Raw genomic sequence first — 9129 nt, 5'->3', positions numbered from 1 at the left:
TATGTCAACCGAAACCTCGCAAGGCTCTTGCATCAGTTTTTCACTTTCCCTGTGAGCAATAGTTACTAAATATCGAGTTTTAAGAGAATATAAACTATTTTAGATAAAAAACAATCAAAATAAAATTTTCGCCACACAGGGGTATTTTGGTCATTTTTACCCAAAATTTTGAAACTTGATAAAAATACAACATATGGTAGAAAGATATCCATTTCCGATCAAAAATAAATTTTTGTAATCTAAATCATCCATTTGGAGTGAAAAGTTGGCTAATTAGGCTAAATAAAAATATTCGATAATATATTCCATTTTCTTATAAAACAATTTTTATAGAACTATGCATAAATAATTTTTGTAGCGTAAGAATAAAATAAATTCATACACATAGTGATACAGTAAACCAGGTATTCAAAATTATCCTACAGTGGCATATGGACCTCGAGATAACCAAAAGTGTGCAAGAATGTAGACCTACGATTTCCAAGGAAGTAAGTCCCAAAGAGATCCTTGATGAAATCGACTACCTACAGATTATCCTAAACCTGAAATGGTTAAAAAGAAAGGGTGAGTTTTCATAAACTCAGTGAGTAAACAAAGTCCGTCATTAACTTCTAAAGTCGAGTAAATTGAGACAATTAACTTTTCATCATACCATAATCAACAACATTTTGTACTTGTTTCAAATCATATAAAACAACACATTTCATTATAATACACATCACGACTTATGATTTTCTTAAAAACTTGGCTCGTGCCAAAAATCATACTCGGTGATACCTTGGCCGATGCATTCAATCGAGTCCGCTAAGGTTATTAAGTTAACAACTACTCAAAAAAACATAGTTTAGCCATCCCTTAGTGTTGGCAGAGTTCATCCTCAAGTGGTGGTTCGGCGTGAAGTGAACTCTATCGTACCTTAGGAAATATCCTTCGCGCCTTTCATACTAAGGTAAATATAACGGGGTTTACCGTGCCCCTCTAATAGGCTGGTCCACGAAAACTCGCCTACTGCAGTGGCTAATTAAATAACCCACCAATTAATAAAAATATGACAGCATAACGTGGCTAACATAATACTACCCAGCCTGTCAAAGGAAAACAAACAGTTTATATATTTCACAACCCAAAAACCCAGCCACATATGTCATCACGTATCAGTTCATAAATCATTAATTCTAAACGTAGGTACGTAAACTTAAATATATAGGCAACATCAAAGGTTGGCCTCCACATACTCACATTTTCAAAAATATTATTGAATTGTAAAATAAGTCATAAACCTTATTCCTTAAATCGATTATTAGTCATAAAACATAAAATTCATTTAGGTTCAATATTCTTAAAATGATAAAAACGGTTGTAAAAAAATACTATAGATAGATAAGATTTAAAATCATAAAATTCCCAATTGACTGCAATTTAATCATCGAACTCCAAATCACCATATTAAGTCATTCTAGGGTTTTAAAATTCTCAATTTCATCTTAAAATTCCTATTTGAACTAGTTTGAGACTTTAAATTAACTTAGTTGCATAACTAGTTACGATACTGATTATTTAACTATTTCTAAGGCTATCTAACATGCAGATGTGTCATCAAGTATATGGATGTTATGATGAGTATATAATGGAGTAGGGCTTGACAGAAAATGCATTAAAAAACCTTAAAAAACCTTAAAATTCCTTAAAATTCCTTAAAAACTCCTTAAAAATCCTTTGAAATCCTTTAAAAAATTCTTAAAAATCCTTAAAATGACCTTAAACATCCTTAAAAAGAGTAAAAAAAAAAATAAAAAACCCTAAAAACACTTAAAAATGCTTAAAATGACCTTAAACATCTTTTAAAAAAAGCCAAAAAAAACTTGAAAAAACCTTAAAAAATGTTTAGAATTCGTAATAAATAATTAAAGAAATTTAAAATTCTTTAAAAAATCATAAGTCTTTCAAATTTCATGAAAAATCTCTTAAAAACCTTAAATATGCTTAAAATTATCTTNAACTATTTCTAAGGCTATCTAACATGCAGATGTGTCATCAAGTATATGGATGTTATGATGAGTATATAATGGAGTAGGGCTTGACAGAAAATGCATTAAAAAACCTTAAAAAACCTTAAAATTCCTTAAAATTCCTTAAAAACTCCTTAAAAATCCTTTGAAATCCTTTAAAAAATTCTTAAAAATCCTTAAAATGACCTTAAACATCCTTAAAAAGAGTAAAAAAAAAAATAAAAAACCCTAAAAACACTTAAAAATGCTTAAAATGACCTTAAACATCTTTTAAAAAAAGCCAAAAAAAACTTGAAAAAACCTTAAAAAATGTTTAGAATTCGTAATAAATAATTAAAGAAATTTAAAATTCTTTAAAAAATCATAAGTCTTTCAAATTTCATGAAAAATCTCTTAAAAACCTTAAATATGCTTAAAATTATCTTTAAAATGCTTAAAAATTAATTAAAAAAATTTCAAAAATACTTCAAAAGACTTCTAAAATCTTTAAAGAATGCTTTAAACAATCTTAAAAATCCTTAAAATTTCTTGAAAACTCCTTAAAAATCCTTTGAAATCCATGAAAAAACCTTAAAAATGCTTTAAAAGAGTTCAGAACTCTTTAAAAAATGCTTGAAAAAACCTAAAAATTTCCTAAAATTCGTTATAAACTCCTTAATAAACTTTTGAAATCCATTAAAAAAAACCTTTAAAATGCTTAAAATGGCCTTAAACATCTTTAAAAAGAGCTAAAAAAAAACTTGAAAAAACCTTAAAAAAAGGCCTAAAATTCGTAATAAATAATTAAGAAAATTTAAAATCCTTTAAAAACATAAAAAATATTTCAAATTTGATGAAAAATCTCTTAAAAACCCTAAATATGTTTAAAAAGATCTTAAAAATGCTTAAAAATCCATAAAAAAACTTTGAAAATACTTCAAAAGACTTTAAAAATCTTTAAAAAATACTTTAAAAAATTATTAAAATCTTCAAAATTCTTTGAAAACTCCTTAAATATCCTTTAAAATCCATGAAGAAGAACCTTAAAAATGCTTCAAAAGAGTTCAAAAATCATTAAAAAATACTTTAAAAAACCTTAAAATTCCTTAAAAACTCTTTAAAAATATTTAAAATTCATTAAAAAAAACCTAAAAAATGCTTAAAATGGCCTTAACCATTCTTAAAAAGAGCAAAAAAAAAAAATGTACGAAAACCTTAAAATATGCTTAAAATTCGTAATAAATAATTAAAAAATGTAAAATCCTTTAAAAACATAAAAAATCTGTCAAATTTTATAAAAAATATCTTTTAAACATTAAATATGCTTAAAATTATATTCAAAATGCTTAAAAATTCATAAAAAAAACCTTTAAAATGCTTCAAAAGACTTAAAATATCTTTAAAAAAGCTTTAAAAAACCCTAAAAGTCCTAAAATTCCTTCAAAACCCCTTAAAAATTCTTTGAAATCCATTAAAAAAACATTAAAAATGCTTAAATATACTTAAAAGGGTGTTAAAAATTCATGAAAATTTTTTTTTTTCATGAAAAATATCTTAAAAAGCTTAAATATACTTAAAAGGGTGTTAAAATGCTTAAAAATTCATGAAAAAGGTTTCAAAAAATGCTTTGAGAGACTTCGAAAATCTTTAAAAAATTCTTCAAAAAACATTAAAATTCCTTCAAAACCCCTTAAAAATCCTTTGAAATCCATAAAAAAAACCTTAGAAATACTTCAAATGACTTCCAAAATCTTTAAAAAAATGCTTTAAAAAACCTTAAAGTTCCTTAAAATTCCTTAAAAACTCTTTCAAAATCCTTTAATATCCACTCAAAAAACCTTAAAAATGCTTAAAATGACTTTAAACATCCTCAAAAAGAGCAAAAAAAAAAAAACTTGAAAAAACCTTAAATAAACTCAAAATTCGTAATAAATAATTAAAGAAATTTAAAATCCTTTAAAAACATGAAAAATCGTTCAAATTTCGTGAAAAATCTCTTAAAAAGCTTAAAAATTTATGAAAAAAGTCTTAAAAATACTTCAAAACACTTCCAAAATCTTTAAAAAATGTTTTAAAAAACTTTCAAAAATCCTTAAAATACCTTCAAAACTACTTAAAATTGCATCAAAAGATTTTAAAAATCTTTAAAACAATGTTTTAAAAAATCTTAAAATTCCTTAAGATTCCTTAAAAATCCTTTGAAATCCATGACCAAAACCTTAAAAATGCTTAAAAATCTATTAAAAAAAAGCGTTAAAAATGCTACAAAATACTTCAAAAATCTTTAAAAAATGCTTTAAAAAAGTTTTAAAATCTTTAAAATTCTTTGACAACTCCTTAAAAACCTTTTGAAATCCATGAAAACAATCCTTAAAAATGCTTCAAAAGACATGAAAAATCTTTAAAAATGCTTTAAAAAACCTTAAAATTCCTTAAAAACTCCTTAAAAATCCTTTAACATCTATAAAAAAAAACATGCAAAATGCTTAAAATGACCTTAAACGTCCTCAAAAAGAGGAAAAAAAAAAAACTTTAAAAAACCTTAAAAATTACTCAAAATTCGTAATAAATAATTAAAGAAATTTAAAATCTTTTAGAAACATTAAAAATCTTTCAAATTTCATGAAAAATCTCTGAAAAAGCTTAAATATACTTAAAAGGATCTTTAAAATGCTTAAAAATTCATGAAAAAAGTTTTAAAAATACTTCAAAACACTTCAAAAATCTTTAAAAAATGTTCTAAAAAACTTTCAAAATCCTTAAAATTCCTTGAAAACTACTTAAAATTGCTTCAAAAGACTTTAAAAATCTTTAAAAAAATGTTTTAAAAAATCTTAAAACTCCTTAAGATTCCTTAAAAATCTTTTGAAATGCATCACAAAAATCTTAAAAATGCTTAAAATGTTTAAAAATCTATAAAAAAAAAAGCTTTAAAAATGCTTCAAGGTACTTCAAAATCGTTAAAAAATGCTTTAAAAAAGTTTTAAAATTTTTAAAATTCTTTGAAAACTCCTTAAAAACCCTTTGAAATCCACAAAAAAAATCGTTAAAAATGCTTCAAAAGACATCAAAAATCTTTAAAAATGCTTTTAAAAAATCTTAAAATTCCTTAAAATGTCCTTAAAAATCCCTTAATATTTATTAAAAAAACCTTTAAAATGCTTAAAATGACCTTAAACATCCTCAAAAAGAGCAAAAAAAGAACTTGAAAAAACCTTAAAAAAATGCTCAAAATTCGTAATAAAGAATTAAAGAAATTTAAAATCCTTTAAAAACATTAAAAATCTTTCAAATTTCATGAAAAATCTCTTAAAAAGCTTAAATATGCTTAAAAGGATTTTTAAAATGCTTAAAAATTCGTGAGAAAAGTCTTAAAATTACTTCAAAACACTTCAAAAATCTTTAAAAAATGTTTTAAAAAACTTTCAAAATCCTTAAAATTCCTTGAAACCTACTTAAAATTGCTTCAAAAGACTTTAAAAATCTTTAAAAAATGTTAAAATTCCTTAAAATTCGTTAAAAACTCCTTAAAAATCCTTTGAAATCCATGACCAAAACCTTAAAAATGCTTAAAAATCTATAAAAAAAAACCTTAAAAATGCTTCAATGTACTTCAAAAATCTTTAAAAAATGCTTTACAAAACTTTAAAAATACCTAAAATTCCTTGAAAATTCCTTAAAAATCCTTTGAAATCCATGAAAAAAACCTTAAAAATGCTTCAAAAGATTTCAAAAATCTTTAAAAATGCTTTAAAAAACCTTAAAATTACTTAAAAATTCCTTAAAATTCCTTTAATATTCATTAAAATAACTTTAAAAATGCTTAAAATGACCTTAAACATCCTCAAAAAGGGCAAAAAAAAAACTTTAAAAAACTCAAAATTCGTAATAAATAATTTAAGATATTTAAAATCTTTTAAAAACATCAAAAACCTTTCAAATTTCATGGAAAATCTCTTAAAAAGCTTAAATATACTTAAAAGGGTGTTAAAAATGCTTAAAAATTCATGAAAAAAATTTAAAAAAATGCTTCGAAAGACTTTAAAAATCTTTTAAAATGTTTTAAAAAACTTTAGAATTCTTTAAAATTCCTTCAAAACTCCTTAAAAATCCTTTGAAATCCATAAAAAAAACCTTAGAAATGCTTCAAAAGACTTCAAAAATATTTAAAAAATGCTTTGAAAAACCTTAAAGTCCTTCAAAATTCCTTAAAAACTCTTGCAAAATTCTTTAATATCCACTCAAAAAGCCTTAAAAATGCTTAAAATGACCTTAAACATCCTAAAAAAGAGCAAAATAAAAAACTTGAAAAAACCTTAAATAAACTCAAAATTCGTAATACATAATTAAAGAAATTTAAAATCTTTTAAAAACATTAAAAATCTTTCAATTTTCATGAAAAATCTCTTAAAAAGCTTAAATATACTTAAAAGGATCTTCAAAATGCTTAAAAATTCATGAAAAAGTCTTAAAAATACTTCAAAACACTTCAAAAATCTTTTAAAAATGTTTTAAAAAACTTTCAAAATCCTTCAAATTCTTTGAAAACTACTTAAAGTTGCTTCAAAAGATTTTAAAAATCTTTAAAAAATATTTTAAAAAATCTTAAAATTCCTTTAGATTCCTTAAAAACTCCTTAAAAATCCTTTGAAATCCATGACCGAAACCTAAAAAATGCTTAAAATGCTTAAAAATCTATAAAAAAAAAAACCTTAAAAATGCTTCAAAGTACTTCAAAAATCTTTGAAAAATGCTTTAAAAAACTTTAAAACTCCTTAAAAATCCTTNAAATGACCTTAAACATCCTTAAAAAAAGTATAAAAAAAACTTGAAAAAACCTTAAAAAATGCTTAAAATTCGTAATAAACAATTAAAGAAATTTAAAATGCTTTAAAAACATAAAAAATCTTTCAAATTTCGTTAAAAATCTCTTAAAAACCTTAAATATGTTTAAAAGGATATTAAAAATGCTTTAAAATCTATGAAAAAAGCCTTAAAAATACTTCAAAAGACTTCAAAAATCTTTAAAAAATGCTTTAAAAACCCTTAAAATTCCTTGTAATTTCTTAAAAACTTCTTGAAAATCCTTTGAAATCCTTTAAAATTCAAATTTCGTTAAAAATCTGTTAAAAACCTTAAATATGTTTAAAAGGATATTAGAAATGTTTAAAAATCCATGAAAAAAGCCTTAAAAATTCTTCAAAACACATAAAAAATCTTAAAAAAATGCTATCAACAACTTTAAAAATCCTTAAAATTCCTTGAAAACTCTTTCAAAATCCATTGAAATCCATGAAAAAAACCTTGAAAATGCTTCCAATAACTTCAAAAATCTTTAAAAAATGCTTTAAAACACCTTAAAAATCCTTTGAAATCCAAGGAAAAATTCTTAAAAATGCTTAAAAGGACCTTAAACATCCTTAAAAAGAGCAAAAAAAAAAAATTGAAAATACCCTAAAAATGCTTAAAATTTGTAATAAATAATTAAAGAAATTTAAAATCCTTTAAAAACATAAAAAATCTTTCAAATTTCATGAAAAATTTCTTCAAAACCTTAAATATGCTTAAAAGGATCCTAAAAATGCTTAAAAATCCGTGAAAAAAACCTTAAATATGGTTAAAGGATTTAAAAAATGCTTAAAAATCCATGAAAAAAGCCTTAAAAATACTTCAAAAGACTTCAAAAATCTTTAAAAAATGCTTTAACAAACCTTAAAATTCCTTGAAATTCCTTAAAAACTCCTTGAAAATCCTTTGAAATCTATTAAGGAAAACCTTGAAAATGATTAAAATGACCTTAAACATCCTTAAAAAAAGTAAAAAAAAAAAACTTGAAAAAACCTTTAAAAAATGCTTAAAATTCGTACTAAACAATTAAAGAAATTTAAAATACTATAAAAACATAAAACATCTTTCAAATTTTGTTAAAAATCTCTTAAAAACCTTAAATATGTTTAAAAGGATATTAAAAATGTTTAAAAATCCATGAAAAAAGCCTTAAAAATGCTTAAAAATACTTCAAAAATCTTTAAAAAATGCTGTCAACAACTTTAAAAATCCTTAAAATTCCTTGAAAACTCTTTCAAAATCCATTGAAATCCATGAAAAAAACCTTGAAAATGCTTCCAATAACTTCAAAAACCTTTAAAAAATGCTTTAAAACACCATAAAATTCCTTAAAAACTACTTAAAAATCCTTTGAAATCCAAGGAAAAAACCTTAAAAATGCTTAAAATGACCTTAAACATCCTTAAAAAGAGACAAAAAAAAAAAACTTCAAAATACCCTAAAAATGCTTAAAATTTGTAATAGATAATTAAAGAAATTTAAAATCCTTTAAAAACATAAAAAATCTTTCAAATTTCATGAAAAAATTCTTCCAAAACCTTAAATATGCTTAAAAGGATCTTAAAAATGCTTAAAAATCCATGAAAAAAGCCATAATAATGTTTCAAAATACTTCAAAAATCTTAAAACAATGCTTTCAAAAACCTTAAAAATCCTTGAAAACTCCTTAAAAATGCTTCGAAATCCATGAAAAAAACATTAAAAATGCTTCAAAAATCTTTAAAGAATGCTTTAAAAAACCTTTAAATTCCTTAAAATTCTTTAAAAACTCCTTAAAAATCCCTTGAAATCCATGAAAAATGCCTTAAAATGCTCAAAATGACCTTAAACATCCTCAAAAAGAGCAAAAAAAAAAAAATTCAAAATACCCTAAAAAAGGCTCAAAATTCGCAATAAGTAATTAAGAAAATTTAAAATCCTTTAAAAACATAAAAAATCTTTCAAATTTAATGAAATATCTCTTAAAAACCTTAAATATGCTTAAAAGGATCTTTAAAATGCTTAAAAATCCATTAAAAAAGCCTTAAAAATGCTTCAAAATACTTGAAAAATCTTTAAAAAATGCTTCAAAAAAGTTTTAGAATCCTTAAAATTCCTTGAAAAGTCCTTCAAAATTCTTTCAAATTCATGAAAAAACCCTTAAAATTGCTTCAAAAGACTTCAAAAATCTTTAAAAATGCTTCAAAAGACCTTAAAATTCTTTAAAATTCCCTAAAAAAACTTTAAAAATCATTTGAAATCCATGAAAAAACCCTTAAAATGCATAAAATGACCTTAAACACCCTTACAAAGA

The sequence above is a fragment of the Theobroma cacao genome, chromosome 10 (genome assembly GCF_000208745.1).
Source record: "Theobroma cacao cultivar B97-61/B2 chromosome 10, Criollo_cocoa_genome_V2, whole genome shotgun sequence".
Taxonomy (NCBI): Eukaryota; Viridiplantae; Streptophyta; class Magnoliopsida; order Malvales; family Malvaceae; genus Theobroma; species Theobroma cacao.
Note: the sequence above shows the minus strand (reverse complement) of the source record.